The following is a 15,473-nucleotide window of genomic DNA, read 5'->3' as shown; positions in this document are numbered from 1 at the left end:
CATATGGGTTTCAAAATTTTTCGGTTCCAGAAGGTATGTAAGATGGTGCCTTGATCTGGGCATCCCCTAAAACAAGTGGGGGATACCGATGTATAAAATTAGTTTATTTTAAAGGGAGTTAGGTTCCATCTGGTATGTATTTTGATTGGTGTTTCGCCGAAACTGAGTGAGTACATTTCTGTAGGTTTTGGATCACAGTAGTCCATTCTGGTAGAGTAGAAAGTTGGTTCAGGTCAATATCCCATTGCAGCATTGGTTTAGATTTTTCTGAGAAAGAAAATTCATTTAAACAACAGTAAATATGAGCGATCAAGCCCCTATCTCTTGGTGAGGAGATGCGGATTTGTTCAAATTTGGAATAAGGAGGATGTAATGTTAGAGAGAAGTATTTTGGTAGATTTTTTCAAGTTGAGTATAATGGGGTAATTCTGAAATTGGGCGAAATCTGTTATTTAGGGATAGGGATTTTAAAGTTGTGAGGTTGCGTAATTTCCACATAAAGAAAGTAATACTATTTCTAAAGGCCGGGGGGAAACGGGGGTCTCCTATAAAGGATGTTAGGGGAGGTGGTAGAATCTGTGTAAATCTTGCTGCTTAATAATAACACCATAAGTTAAGAAGGCTCAAACCACCATTGGATTGAGATCTGTGCATGAGAGAGTAACTTAACCTTGTTTTTTTTTATTGAGCCATATAAATGTGTTAATTTCTCTTTGTAGGGAGTATAGCATACTTTTAGGGTTCTGTATGGGTAAAGCTCTAAAATAAAAAAGTAGTTTAGGTAAAATCACCATTTTGGTAGCTATTATTCTCCCCAAAAATGCGATGTGATAATTAGACCATCATTTTAGTAGTGTTTTAATATTTGTGAATAGTGATGTATAATTGGTTTGAAAAAAAGTTTTATAAGATGGAGTAAGGAGGATGCCCAAATATTTAAAGGAATGTGATGTCCAGGTGGAAGAGAATCTCTCCTTCAAAGATGCTGTTAACAACGATGGAATAATTATAGGCATTGCAGTACATTTGGATAAATTAACCCCTAGGCCAGTGAGAACCTGGAATGTTTCTAGTTCTTTGATAAGGCTTGGAAGGGAAATTAAGGGGTCTGAAAGGAACATCAAAACGTCATCCGCGTATAGTCTCAGTTTGAAGACTTTTAGGCCTTTGGAATAGCCTTTAGTATTAAAATTAATTCGAATGGCACATGCAAAGGGCTCCATGACTAGGATAAATAGAGGGGAAAGGGGGCACCCCTGTCTAGTACTTCTACCTAATGCAAAGAACGCTGAGTTTTCCCTTAGAAGTCTAAGCCCTTGTACACACGGTCGGAGATTCCAACGGAATGTGTCCTATCTGACCGGTTTGTCGGATATTCCGACTGTGTGTGGTATGCATCGGACTGTTTCCATCGGAATATCCGTCAGACCAAATTTTCCAACTTGCTGGAAATATTTTCCGACAAACTGCTCCGATCTGACATACTCCGATCATGTGTAGAGAATCCGGTTGGACAAACTGCCACGCATACTCTGATCAAATTCCTACATCAAAGCTATTGGCTACTAGCCTGAACGTAGTCCCATTGTAACGAAATTACGTCATCACGTTCTGAAAGATCGGATTTTCCGACAACCTTGTCCGACCGTGTGTATGCAACAGTTTCAGACAAGATCCGTCAGACAAAATCAGACGGATTTGGTTGTCGGAATCTCCGACCGTGTGTACAAGGGCTTATTCTAGTTTGAGGATTTTGATATTATGCTCTAAAGCCATGCATGAATTCATTGCAAAGACCATGTTTGGGGAGTAGTAGTTCCAGGTATGACCAACTAACACTACTGTATCAAAGGCCTTGTGGATATCAAGGCTAAGAATAACTACTGGGTTTGCATGTAGGTTAGCGTCCTCTATTATATTTCTGGCAAGCCTTATATTGTCAGTAATCTGTCTGCCTGGCATAAAACCTGTTTGGTCTGGGTAGATTAATGAAGTGATGACTGCAGCCATTCTGTCCGTTAGCAAATGATCAAACGGTCATTATTTTTAACTGATATTGGGTGGTAGTTCTGTGGTAAGGTGTGCTATTTATGGAGCTTGGGTAATAGACACTTATTGGCTAGAAGAATTTTCTCTGGGAATTTATTTCCTTGTAAAATATATTAATTGTATAATTTGGATAAATGAGGGGCCAGAATATGGGATATTTTTTATATAATAATGGGTAGAATACCCATCTGGACCAGGTGCTGTGGAAGTTTTTAGGGACTTAATAATCTCAGTTATTTTAATAGTAATACATGGTGCGTTCAGTTTTTCAATTTGCTGGGCAACAGAGTGGGAAGCAGAACAACTCCAATCCAATTCAGAGAAGAATGCTTTGGTGAAGAATGAGGAGCAGAAAGCAGATTTTTGTAGAAATCAGAGAAAATCTCCATTGGAATTGCGTAATGTGTAGACATGTGGAGGGTTTGAAGATTGTTTAAGCTTTCTAGCAAACATGGTAGAGGCAGTGTTGCTATATAATAGGAATTTCACTTTGGACCATCTCAAGGACTTTTCTGTTCAGCAGTAGGGATGGGCTTTATGTTCGAGTTGAACATGAGTTTGAATCGCCAGTTCGCCGAACAGCGACCAATTTTGGGTGTTCACGACAAATTCAAAAGCCCCGGAACACCTTTAAAAGTCTATGAGAGAAATCAAAAGTGCTAATTTTAAAGACTTATATGCATGGTATTGTCATAGTGTTTGGGGACCTGGGTCCTGTCCAAGGGGACATGTATCAATTAAAAAAAAAGTTTTAAAAATGGCCGCTTTTTTGGGAGCAGTGATTTTAATAATGCTTAAAGTGAAACAATAAAAGTGTAATATTCCTTTAAATTTCGTACTTGGGGGGTGTCTATAGTATGCCTGTAAAGGGGCGCATGTTTCCCGTGTTTAGAACAGTCCCTGCACAAAATGACATTTCTAAAGGAAAAAAAGTCATTTAAATCATGGCTATAGTGAATTGTCAGTCCGACAATACACATAAAAGTTCATTGATAAAAACGGCATGGAATTGCCCCACAGGGGAACCCCCGAACCAAAATAAAAAAAAAATGTGTGGGGGACCCGCTAAATTCCATACCAGGCCCTTCAGGTCTGGTATCGATATTGAGGGGAACCCCATGCCAAAATTAAAAAATAAATGGCATGGGGCGCCCCCTAAATTCCATACCAGGCCCTTCAGGTTTGTAATATAGTTTGTCTAATTCTTTAGTTAGGGTATTAATATCAGTTAATTTAGATTTATTTTTGGCTGAAATATTGCGGGTGATTATTGGTGGCGAAATGGGTTTCCTACAATAAAATTATATTCACTCCTAATCTCTTATAATTACAGAACTTTTTTTTACGTTTACTGGGCGAATTGAAACCTTGAACGTTATGCGATAATACTTCAAGTCCCATTGTAGTAATCATGGATAGAGATTAGTCTGATATGATAGTATGCAATATTTACTATAGTAAGAAATACAAAAATTTGAATCATATAACCAGAGTAATTGCTTATAATTTTATTAACCGTTCCAGACCAGTCACCGCATTTGTACTGTGGCAGGTTGGCCCTAGGCGACCGCGACGATCAGATTCGCTTCATGTATAAGCCCTTGTACACACGGTCAGACATTCCGACAACAAAATCAGCCGGATTTTGTCCGACGGATTTTGTCCGAAACTTGTGTTGCATACACATGGTCGGAAAAAGTTGTTGGAAAATCCGATCGTATGTAACGTGATGACGTTATTTCGTTACAACGGGACTACGTTCAGGCTAGTAGCCAATAGCTTTGGTCTAGAAATTTGATCTGAGCATGCGTGGCACTTTGTCCGATCGGAATTCTCTACACAACATGATCTCTCGGATCATGTTGTCAGAAAGTTTTATAGCCCAGCTCTAAAACTTTGTCCGTCCGGAGCCCACACACAGTCGGATTATCCGACAACACAGTCCGATCGGACATTTTCCGTTGGAATGTCCGACCATGTGTACAAGGGCTAAGTGTAAACACAGCAGAGGAAGTGATGTCATCTCTCCTCGTGGAACTCCTTTCCGTTCCAAAGAGAGGAGAGAAGACATCTCAGAGTTAGTGCACCAACACTACACTGAAACCAGTTCACGTAGGTAAAACTAGTCAGTCCCCGATCCCCCCCCAATCACCCCCCCCCCAGTTAACCCCTTCAGCCCCTGTCACTGTGTCACCCAGTGCAGTGTTCATATTTTATTTTGATCACTGTACCAGTGTTAGGGTAGGGTACTGAGTGGTAGGCCCAGATAGGTCTAGGGACCCCCTCAATCCCCCCTAATAAAGGTTTAACCCCTTGATCACCCCCTCTCACCAGTGATCACTGTATTAGTGTCACGGGTGATGCTGGTTAGCTCATTTTTTTTATAGCATCAGGGCACCCGCCGTATATTACCTAAATAAAGGTTTAACCCACTGATCACCCGGTGGGTGATATCAGTTAGGTTTTAGTGTCAGATAGGGTCTGTGTCACCCTAGGCAGCATCAGATTAGTGCCAGTAGTGCTAACACCCACGCATGCACCATACACCTCCCTTAGTAGTATAGTGTCTGAACGGAACAATATCTTACCTGATCAGATCTATACTAGCGTCCCCAGCAGTTTAGGGTTTAGGGTTGTTGTATCAATCGATCACCGTCATTTACAAAAACACTAAACACATAACTGCAGCATTCGCAGAGTTACTTCTCTCTCTGTTACTGTATTTTAGAACTGTAATGTTTTATTTTTACTATGTTTTATTGTATTTGCTTTGCAGGTATGGTATGTCTTACTGTTATACTGTAATGTTACTTTGTTTTATTGTTAGCCATCATTTGCTTAGCAGTTACGCCATTCAGCTGCAGCATGGGTTTGTTTATTCTGACAGCAACAGCGTTTGCTCCCACAATACATAAAGCCGTGACTCCAGTGCTGTCAGAGGTGATTTTACAACCACAGTTAAAAAAAAGAGCATATATGATGAAGCATGGGGGCAGAGGTGGAGGAGCGTTTTGCTCCTAATATTAGGGGATGATTGCCCCCATGATTTGGCATATATTTTTTAGATAGCGTTAAAAAGTGTTCTATTGTATTTGCTTTGCATGTATGATATATCTTACTGTTATACTGTAATGTTACTTTGTTTTCATGTTAACCATCATTTGCATAGCAGGTACGCCATTCAGCTACATCACTAATTTATTTATCTTGACAGCAACAGCGTTTGCTCCCACGATATGTAAATCACGATATGTAAATCAGCGACTCCAGCGCTGTAGGAGAATATTTTCACCAAAAAATGGTGCATGTATGCCCATCATTAGAAGTGGGTGGATGAAGTGCAGTATTCTAATGGTGGGCATACCCACCGATCAATCTCTTTTTTTCGTTCAGTACAATGTATGCCCAACAAGGACCAGCAACGTACTGGTATGTTGCTGGAATTTGAGTGGTTATACCAGAATAATGCTTGCAGGTTTAGGTATCATCTTGGTATCGTTCTTTTCAGCCAGTGGTCTGATTTCATGCAAAAGCAATCCTAGCAGCTAATTAGCCTCTAGACTGTTTTTACAAACAGTGAGAGGGAACGTCCCCCCCCCCCTACCGTCTTACATGGTCTTCTCAGGCTCTCCTATCCCAACAGGGAGCACGAGAATGCAGCCGGTGGTTCTGCCAGCTGACCATAGAGCTGGTCAGAGACCAGAATGGCTCCAATCATCTTTATGGCCTGGCGTGGCCTACGCATGGTGCTGGAAGGACGTGCATGAGAAGAACTCCGTCTAGCCACCAACCTAAAATCTATTAGCAACGCCGTCCAAAGCCTCAAAATCCCGCACAACACCGGGTAAACGATCCGAAAAATCCTCAGCTTCACATCAAGCTACAGCGGGGTCTATAAAATTATTTCTTGTCGCAGAAAGAGACAGTCCCAGCACACGGAGTGGTAAGGCCAGAGCCTCGAGGTTGATTATCTCCCCATCCTCGCTTGTCACCTCCACGCTCTCCGGCCTCATCTTGCGGCTCGGAGCTGATGGATGATCCCGGATCCCCTACAGGCTCGGATATGTCCTCCTTGGTGAATGAACTTAAAAGGGAGATGGCGGGCATGTTTCACAGTATGGAGAAAGCTATTAAAAAGGAGATCTCTGCAGTGAGGGCGGATATGGCGCACTTACTCGTCAGGGTAGAGGAGACAGAACAGCGCCAAGATTCACATGAGGTAGCCATTAAAGAACTACAGGAGACTGTCGCTCAATTGGCTTATGCACATAGGGCCTCATTATACAAACTCGAGGATCTTCATAATCGCAATCACAGAAACAACCTGCATATCTGAGGGTTGCCATAAGCAACCAGGGACAATGACCTAGAACCCTCAATTTGAGGCATCCTTAATACCATCCTAAGCAACCCAGTCACTGATGCTCTGCGATTCGACACGGTTCACGAGCCCTGATGCCTCACAACATCGCCTCTGATCAACCCAGAGATGTGATTTGTCGTCTCCGCTACTTTGAAGATAAAAATGCTGTCATGTCCAAACTGCGGAATACTCCTAACATTGACTTTGATGGGGCTGTTCTCAATATCTTTTCTGACATCTCTAAGGAGACCCTTGATCGCCGCAGGACCCTAAAGCCTCTCTTAGATCAATTGAAAATGGTCGATCTTCCACATTGCGGTTCCCTGAGGAGCTCCCTGCTTTTCTCCAGGATATGAACTTGCCGCATATGGAGCTCCCGGGTTGGCAGAACCCCATACCCTCCTTTTGGCTCCCCGGACCTCCCAATGGTGAAAAACTAAATCCAAGCAAAAGTGTGTCTTCGCCCCAGGCTCATCTAAGAAAAATGGGTGAGATGTTTCCTTCTATACACTCATCTCCCTTGCTACCATGCTTCTTTGCATCAACTGTAGTTCACATCTCCACTCCTCATTCTTCCATGCTACGGGTCTAATTCATTATATTGAACACCTCCGTGCCTATTTTCTAAAGCTACACCTATGATCATACTGGGTTAGATTGTTGTTATACCCCTACTTTACGTGATAATTTTTTTGCTGTTAACTGACTTGATTTATAAGGAGTGTTGTACTCATATTTAGAACAGCTATTATTGCTTTTTTATACAGACCATTTGCTGATGGAGCCCACTGCTCCTTGTTCATGCTCTTACAATGGCATATGTCCCCTGCTCCTCTCCTCCTAGGGTCAGGGCCGGATTAACATAGGGGCCATTGGAGCTGCAACTCCAGGCCCCTTTCTAAAGATAGGCCCATTTGCCCAAAAAAAAAAGAAGAAGATTGACTTCGAGGATTGTAGCTCGGCGCGATCAGGAGTCACAGAGACCCCACATTTGGGGGGTAGGTAACTAAAGACCCACTCCAGGACTGGTTAAAATATGGGGCTGCTATCATCTATGGTTCCGGAGATACAGGGCTGCTTGTGCAGCCTGTCAGAAGCTACATACAGAGCGGCAGTATAAATACAAGCTGGAACACTGCAGCAAACTGAGAGGATGAACTCACAGAGCTTATAATAATTATTTGTATATTACTTATGATAATTAACCCCTTACCACCCAGGCCCATTCTGAGACTTCTCCCGTACATGTAAAAGTCATCATTTATTTTATGCTAGAAAATTACTCAGAACCCTCAAGCATTATATATTGTTTTAGCAGAAATATGATGGAATAAAATGGTGGTCTTTGCAACTTTTTATGTTACACGATATTTGTGCAGCAATTTTTCAAACTTTTTTTTTGGAAAGAAACTGTTTCATTCATAAAAAAACACTAAAGTTAGCACAATTTTTTGTTGTGTACTAAGCGATGCTTTACATTTTTTTTTTACATGTTACATGTTTAGAGTTACAGTGCTAGAATTATTGCTCTCGCTCTAACGATCGTGGCGTATGTAACCTGTGTGTGTATCTGGCTCTGATACTAACCAGTGCCTACCCAGGGACTGACTAGTATCTCTCCCCAGCCTGTCCCCACAAACCCTCTCACCCGCTTACCTGTGAATGTTGCAATCACTCCCGCAGTGTTATTGTGTTCTGCCAGTGAATACAATGATCAGTGTTGCTAACTATAGCTGGCAGCACTGATTGTTTTGGGGAAAACCTGACAGGCTGGTTGTACTCAAGTCGGTTATTAGGCTGACTTGTGTAAAACCAGCTAGCCCATACATAGATCGACTATGGCTGGTCTCTGCTTAATTGGTGTCCCGCTTAACCACTACGCAGTCCCTAAACATCCTTCCACAAACCTTTACATTTTTCCTTCCCAGATTACTTCATCCTCCTCTCCTATACATAGTGTCCACTGTCATACTCTCCACACTTCTCTCCTATACATAGTGCCCACTGTCATACTCTCCACACTTCCCTCTTGTACATACTGCTCACTGTCATACCCTCCACACTTCTCTCCTATACATAACGCCCGCTGTCATATCCTACACACTCCTCTCCTGTACATAGTGCCTGCTGTCATACACTTCTCTCCTGTACATAGTACCCACTGTCGTACCTTCCACACTCCTCTCCTATACATAGTGCCCACCGTCATACCCTCCACACTCCTCTCCTGTACATACTACTCACTGTCATACCCTCCACACTCTTCTCCTATACATAGTGCCCACTGTCATACCTCCAACAATTCTCTCCTATACATAGTGCCCACTGTCATACCCTCCATACTTCTCTCCTATACATAGTGCCAACTGTCATACCCTCCACACTTCTCTCCTATACATAGTGCCCACTGTCATACCCTCCACACTCCTCTCCTGTACATACTACTCACTGTCATACCCTCCATACTCCTCTCCTATACATAGTGCCCACTGTCATACCCTCCACACTTCTCTCCTATACATAGTGCCCACTGTCATACCCTCCACACTCCTCTCCTGTACAAACTACTTACTGTCATACCCTCCATACTTCTCTCCTATACATAGTGCCCACCGTCATACCCTCCCTCCATACTCCTCTCCTGTAATTACTGCTTACTGTCCTACTCTCCACACTTCTCTCCTGTACATAATGCCCACTGTCATACCCTCCACACTCCTGTACATATTGCTCACTGTCATACCCTCCACACTCTTCTCTTATACATAGTGCCCAATGTCATACCCTCTACACTCCTCTGCTGTGCATACTGCCCACTGTCATACTCTCCACACTTCTCTCCTGTACATATTTCTCACTGTCATACCCTCCACATTTCTCTCCTATACATAACGCCCGCTGTCATATCCTACACACTCCTCTCCTGTACATAGTGCCCGCTGTCATACACTTCTCTCCTGTACATAGTGCCCACTGTCGTAACCCTCCACACTCTCTTATACATAGTGCCCAATGTTATACCATCTACACTCCTCTGCTGTGCATACTGCCCACTGTCATACCCTTCACACTCCTCTCCTGTACATACTACTCACTGTCATACCCTCCATACTCCTCTCCTATACATAGTGCCCACTGTCATACCCTCCACACTTCTCTCCTATACATAGTGCCCACTGTCATACCCTCCACACTTCTCTCCTATACATAGTGCCCACTGTCATACCCTCCACACTTCTCTCCTATACATAGTGCCCACTGTCATACCCTCCACACTTCTCTCCTGTACATAGTGCCAACTGTCATATGCTCCACACTTCTCTCCTATACATAGTGCTCACTGTCATACCCTCCACACTCCTCTCCTGTACATACTACTCACTGTCATACCCTCCATACTCCTCTCCCATACATAGTGCCCACTGTCATACCCTCCACACTTCTCTCCTATACATACTGCTCACTGTCATACCCTCCACACTTCTCTCCTATACATAACGCCCGCTGTCATATCCTACACACTCCTTTCCTGTACATAGTGCCTGCTGTCATACACTTCTCTCCTGTACATAGTACCCACTGTCGTACCCTCCACACTCCTCTCCTATACATAGTGCCCACCGTCATACCCTCCACACTCCTCTCCTGTACATACTACTCACTGTCATGCCCTCCACACTCTTCTCCTATACATAGTGCCCACTGTCATACCTCCAACAATTCTCTCCTATACATAGTGCCCACTGTCATACCCTCCACACTTCTCTCCTGTACATACTACTCACTGTCATACCCTCCATACTTCTCTCCTATACATAGTGCCGACTGTCATACACTCCACACTTCTCTCCTATACATAGTGCTCACTGTCATACCCTCCACACTCCTCTCCTGTACATACTACTCACTGTCATACCCTCCATACTCCTCTCCTATACATAGTGCCCACTGTCATACCCGCCACACTTCTCTCCTATACATAGTGCCCACTGTCATACCCTCCACACTCCTCTCCTGTACAAACTACTTACTGTCATACCCTCCATACTTCTCTCCTATACATAGTGCCCACCGTCATACCCTCCTTCCATACTCCTCTCCTGTAATTACTGCTTACTGTCCTACTCTCCACACTTCTCTCCTGTACATAATGCCCACTGTCATACCCTCCACACTCCTGTACATATTGCTCACTGTCATACCCTCCACACTCTTCTCTTATACATAGTGCCCAATGTCATACCCTCTACACTCCTCTGCTGTGCATACTGCCCACTGTCATACTCTCCACACTTCTCTCCTGTACATACTTCTCACTGTCATACCCTCCACATTTCTCTCCTATACATAACGCCCGCTGTCATATCCTACACACTCCTCTCCTGTACATAGTGCCCGCTGTCATACACTTCTCTCCTGTACATAGTGCCCACTGTCGTAACCCTCCACACTCTTCTCTTATACATAGTACCCAATGTCATACCCTCTACACTCCTCTGCTGTGCATACTGCCCACTGTCATACTCTCCACACTTCTCTCCTGTACATACTTCTCACTGTCATACCCTCCACATTTCTCTCCTATACATAACGCCCGCTGTCATATCCTACACACTCCTCTCCTGTACATAGTGCCCGCTGTCATACACTTCTCTCCTGTACATAGTGCCCACTGTCGTAACCCTCCACACTCTCTTATACATAGTGCCCAATGTTATACCATCTACACTCCTCTGCTGTGCATACTGCCCACTGTCATACCCTTCACACTCCTCTCCTGTACATACTACTCACTGTCATACCCTCCATACTCCTCTCCTATACATAGTGCCCACTGTCATACCCTCCACACTTCTCTCCTATACATAGTGCCCACTGTCATACCCTCCACACTTCTCTCCTATACATAGTGCCCACTGTCATACCCTCCACACTTCTCTCCTATACATAGTGCCCACTGTCATACCCTCCACACTTCTCTCCTGTACATAGTGCCAACTGTCATATGCTCCACACTTCTCTCCTATACATAGTGCTCACTGTCATACCCTCCACACTCCTCTCCTGTACATACTACTCACTGTCATACCCTCCATACTCCTCTCCCATACATAGTGCCCACTGTCATACCCTCCACACTTCTCTCCTATACATACTGCTCACTGTCATACCCTCCACACTTCTCTCCTATACATAACGCCCGCTGTCATATCCTACACACTCCTTTCCTGTACATAGTGCCTGCTGTCATACACTTCTCTCCTGTACATAGTACCCACTGTCGTACCCTCCACACTCCTCTCCTATACATAGTGCCCACCGTCATACCCTCCACACTCCTCTCCTGTACATACTACTCACTGTCATGCCCTCCACACTCTTCTCCTATACATAGTGCCCACTGTCATACCTCCAACAATTCTCTCCTATACATAGTGCCCACTGTCATACCCTCCACACTTCTCTCCTGTACATACTACTCACTGTCATACCCTCCATACTTCTCTCCTATACATAGTGCCGACTGTCATACACTCCACACTTCTCTCCTATACATAGTGCTCACTGTCATACCCTCCACACTCCTCTCCTGTACATACTACTCACTGTCATACCCTCCATACTCCTCTCCTATACATAGTGCCCACTGTCATACCCGCCACACTTCTCTCCTATACATAGTGCCCACTGTCATACCCTCCACACTCCTCTCCTGTACAAACTACTTACTGTCATACCCTCCATACTTCTCTCCTATACATAGTGCCCACCGTCATACCCTCCTTCCATACTCCTCTTCTGTAATTACTGCTTACTGTCCTACTCTCCACACTTCTCTCCTGTACATAATGCCCACTGTCATACCCTCCACACTCCTGTACATATTGCTCACTGTCATACCCTCCACACTCTTCTCTTATACATAGTGCCCAATGTCATACCCTCTACACTCCTCTGCTGTGCATACTGCCCACTGTCATACTCTCCACACTTCTCTCCTGTACATACTTCTCACTGTCATACCCTCCACATTTCTCTCCTATACATAACGCCCGCTGTCATATCCTACACACTCCTCTCCTGTACATAGTGCCCGCTGTCATACACTTCTCTCCTGTACATAGTGCCCACTGTCGTAACCCTCCACACTCTTCTCTTATACATAGTACCCAATGTTATACCATCTACACTCCTCTGCTGTGCATACTGCCCACTGTCATACCCTTCACACTCCTCTCCTGTACATAGTGCCTTCTGCCATACCCTCTGCACTCCTCTCATGTACATAGTGCCCACTGTTAAACCCTCCACATTCCTCTCCCTCACCTGCAGATACTTCCCACTTTTATACCATCCATACTCCTCCCCTGTGCCTCTTACCCACAAAAACTGTTCTTTAAAATTATACTGAATATCCTCAATGTTACCAGCTCTAGAATGGGCACTTTTGTCAGTTCAACTAAAGGAAATCTCACAGTCCTCATATTTGTTCTGCCCCATTATTAATACTTATTTAATTTTGTAATTACTATTGTGATGTATAAAGGAACACGGGGGATGTCAGCTACTCTACATATAGCACTTGTAAAAAAAAAAAGCGTCCCTGAAAATATTTTTTAAATGTTGACAACTATGCACTTAGGCACTGCCCAAGGGACACAGAGTCAGTAGGGGGCCCCATGAGAGGCTCCTGTGATATTAAAGCGGTAGTAAACTTTTCTAACATTACTACTTTTTAGAGGCGCTGGGGTAGGTTATGCCATAATGTACAAGTATGCCCAGCATATTAGCACATTAGGGTACACTTAAATTGTCAGACTGAGCCCTCCAGTGCTGTGCTGTGATCAGTCCGGCGGGGCCCGGGCACTTCCATCTTCACCTGGTCTTCCTTCTGGGTTCTGTGCCTTCGGTCACTTGCCTTGGCCAGGCTGCGTTGATGTCATTCCCACACATCCCCATGTGCATCCTCTCTCCCACCCCCCCCCCCTTTCTCTCTCATCCTCCCTCCCTTACCCCTCACACCTCTTTCATCCCCTCTCTTCTCTCTCTCATCCTCCCTCCCTTACCTTTCACACCTCTTTCATCCCCTCTCTCTCTCTCTCTCTCTCTCTCTTTCTCTCTCTCTCATCCTCCCTCTCTCTCTTTAATTTAATTTGTTATAACAAAAAATTGTTTGCATTTTTATTTATTTATTGTTTATAAAAGGCCCCACCAAAATCCTCAGCACCAGGCCCATAATGTTCTTAATCTGGCCCTGCCTAGGGTGGGTGGGAGTTGTCAGCCTTCATACTCTTCTGATTGGTTTCTTCCTGGAATCCGTTTTGACTGCTTGTTCCCCCCATCTCCACTGGGACCACCGGAGATTTCATCGCAATGCATTTGGGTGGCAAAAATATGAATGCAATCTATACACTGGGGGGAGAACCTCTTGGGGAATCTAGGAAGAAAAGGGACCTGGGGGTCCTAGTAGATGACAGGTTCAGCAATGGCATGCAATGCCAAGCTTTAAAAAGGGGGTTAACTCCAGAGATAGAACAATAATTCTCCCACTCTACAAGACTCTGGTCCGGCCTCACCTGGAGTATGCTGTCCAGTTCTGGGCACCAGTCCTCAGCAAGGATTTGCTGGAACTGGAGAGAGTCCAGAGAAGGGCAACAAAACTAATAAATGGACTGGAGGACCTTAGGTATGAGGAAAGGTTACAAGCACTGAACTTGTTCTCTCTGGATAGGAGACATTTTTAAGGGGATATGATTCCAATGTACCAATACTGTACTGGTGTCCCCACAATAGGGATAAAACTTTTCCGCGAAAGAGAATTTGATAAGGCACGTGGCCATTCACTAAAACTAGAGGAAAAGCGGTGTAACCTTAAACTGCATAGAAGGTTCTTTGCTGTAAGCCCCCGTACACACGGTCGGACATTCCGACAACCAAATCCATCGGATTTTGTCCAACGGATTTTGTCCGACGGATTTTGTCTGAAACTGTTGCATACACACAGTCGGACAAAGTTGTCTGAAAATCCGATCGTACTTAACGTGATGACGTTATTTTGTTAGGATGGGACTACATTCAGGCTAGTAGCCAATAGCTTTGGTCTAGGAATTTGATCTGAGCATGCGTGGCACTTTGTCTGATCAGAATTCTCTACAGTCCGATGGAGCCCACACACTGTCGGATTATCCGACAACGCGGTCCTATCGGACATTGTCCATCGGAATGTCCGACTGTGTGTACAAGGGCTAAGAGTGGTTAGGATGTGGTATACTCTTCCACAGGCAGTGGACTTGTGTCTTTTTTCAACCTTGCCTACTATGTAACTATATAACTATGTAATTCATTTGTTTCGATTTGTTTAGATGCGACATTCATTATTTTGGATAATTCGTAACTTCAGATAAATTTGTATTTGTTACGTTCACTAACAGCCAAATTTGAAAGGAAATTCCAATACCTATAATTTAATAGTTTAAGTTATTGTTAGTTAGTTATTCTTTCGTATTTTCTAATTCATTTTCAATTTTTGACTTTACGAATTGTGATCATAACGAATGACCTGAAAAACAAACAAACAAACAAAAAAAATAATTAAACCATAACAAGCTCATTTTTCGGCAGTGCACATGTCTATCAGTGGATTTGTTTAGCTAGCTACTGTACAGTTTTTTAAACTAGTCATACATAACTCCTGCTGAATTGGCTGAAATCTGAGCCATGAGTGCCCATGTCAGCACCACCTGGTTCAACAAAAGCCAGCTTTAAAATTGATGGAGCCAGGTGGGGAAATTATGGGCCAAACGGTGACTGCATCCAATCAGATGCAGTCACTGTATGGATGTGAACAAGGGAAATTTACATGTGTATGGCTAGCCTTAAGCCAACCATAGAGCGATCAAAATCCCTGCTGAACCTGCCGAATTTGAACCATCTCTGGGCCAGTTGGTTGTACAGAAGTTGATCTCTCGACTGTCGGGTACAACCAGCCTGTTGGTTTTGTTTGCTTGATCAGTGCCGCCAGTTAGAGCAGGGTAGCAGGGAACTCTCCACTCACACTAGA

General features: G+C 43.9%; 1 protein-coding gene across 1 annotated transcript in view; it reads left to right on the top strand.

The window, feature by feature from the left end:
* The window catches only part of LOC143982249 (arylsulfatase D-like), a 57,540-nt gene that overhangs the window by 27,910 nt on the left and 14,157 nt on the right, over nt 1–15,473 (top strand). The window lies entirely within an intron of this gene.

Source organism: Lithobates pipiens, unplaced genomic scaffold, assembly GCF_037356315.1.
Source record: "Lithobates pipiens isolate NorthernLeopardFrog02 unplaced genomic scaffold, aLitPip1_a1.2 Scaffold_16, whole genome shotgun sequence".
Classification (NCBI taxonomy): domain Eukaryota; kingdom Metazoa; phylum Chordata; class Amphibia; order Anura; family Ranidae; genus Lithobates; species Lithobates pipiens.
Note: the sequence above shows the minus strand (reverse complement) of the source record. Positions and strands in the feature narration are given on the sequence as shown.